This window comes from Echinops telfairi, unplaced genomic scaffold (assembly GCF_000313985.2).
Source record: "Echinops telfairi isolate 266 unplaced genomic scaffold, ASM31398v2 ScPeMD7_4;HRSCAF=17, whole genome shotgun sequence".
Classification (NCBI taxonomy): domain Eukaryota; kingdom Metazoa; phylum Chordata; class Mammalia; order Afrosoricida; family Tenrecidae; genus Echinops; species Echinops telfairi.
In genome coordinates, this window is record NW_022103900.1 from 8864419 (window position 1) to 8866174 (window position 1756).

The following is a 1756-nucleotide window of genomic DNA, read 5'->3' on the forward strand; positions in this document are numbered from 1 at the left end:
CAGGGATCTGTAATTTGACCAGAACCCCAGGTGATTCCAATGACAGCCAATTTTGGGAACCTAGAGCAAACTGAGATACACCATTGTGATAGGCCAGGTTGATTAGAGAAACAAATCCAGTGACACTCATGTGTAAGAGAGAGCTTTATATTAAGAAGGAATTATATATCAAGCAAACATCCCAGCCCAGTTCCAGATCAAGTCCATAAGTCCAATACTAGTCCATAAATTCTTCTTCAGACTCACACAGCCACTTGCAATGATGCAGAGTGCAGGAAGATCACAGGCCAGTGGGTGCCAAGACGTGCAGATCAATGGCTGTGTGTGCATCACAGGGCTTGCAGGTCTAAGCTGGGCTCCAGCAGCTCTCAGAGTGACTCAGCAGCAGGAAGGTGAAGGCAGAGAGAGACAGGGAGGTTCCCAGGATCCTCCTTAAGAGGAGGTGATGCCCACAAGGATGCACCATCGGGCTGTGGCCAATCAGGCTAGACTCCACCTGTACACTTCAAGTTGACCTTACTTAGTGAAAATAAAATGAACTCTCCCTTATTGCTTATTTTTGTTTGAAAAATTTGGAGATGTGATAGTTAAATTCTTAAAATCCACTTAGAAAATTCAAATGATAATCCCTGGAAAAGATATAGTGGAGTATTAATCTCCACAGTAGTCTGACTACTGTGGTCAGAACCAAAACTATGAATAGCTTTGAGAAGAATGGGAATTCCAGAATACTTCATTGTGCTCATGTGGAACCTGTATATGGATCAAGAGTCAGTCATTCTACCAGAACAAGGAAATACTAAATGGTTTAAAATCAGGAAAGGAGTGTATAAGGGTTGTATCCTTTCACCATACTTAATTCCATCTCTGTGCTGAGCAATTAATTTGAGAAGTTGGCATCAAGATCGGCAGAAGTCTTATGTAACAAGCTTTGATATGCAGATGACACTGAAAGTGTTGCTGAAAGTGAGGAAGACTTGAAGCATTTGCTGACGAAGATCAAGGATTTCACCATTTAATGAGTTCCAACTCAATGTAAAGAAACCTAAAATTGTCACAACTGGACCAAGTAGAAAAAAAAATTATGTCAAGGATTTATCTTGCTTTGGGCCATAACGAATGCTCAGAGAAGCAGTTGTCGGGATGAAATGATACATTACACTGCGTAAATCTGCTGTACAAGCTCTCTTGAAAGTGTTGGAGAACAAGTATGTCTCTTTGAGGGCTAAGGTGAGCCAGACCTGAGCTCTGGTATTTTTGATCAGCTCATATGTACGTGAAAATTGGACATTGAGTAAGGAAGACAGAAGAATTGATGCCTTGAAACCATGGTACTGATGGCGAACGCTGACAGTACCATGGATTTGCAAAAATAAAAAATAAAAACCAACCAGATGTCTTGTAGGAAGTACAGGCAAAATACGCCTTAGAAGGGCGGATGGGGACAGACTTCTCACTTACAGGTGAGACCAATTCCTGGACGTGGCGATCATGCTCCGTAAAGTAGAAGGGCAGCAAAAAAGAGAAGGACCCATGATGAGATACTTTCAAAAAAATCACTGTATTGGGGCTCATACAGCTCTTATCACAATCCATCCATCCATCCAGTGTGTCAAGCACATTTGTACATTTGTTGTCATCATCATTCTCAAAACAGTTTCTTTCTACTTGAGCCCTTGGTATCCTCATTTTCCTCCCTCCCTCATGAACTTTGGAAAATTTATAAATTTCTATTGTTTTTTCCATGTCTTTTTTT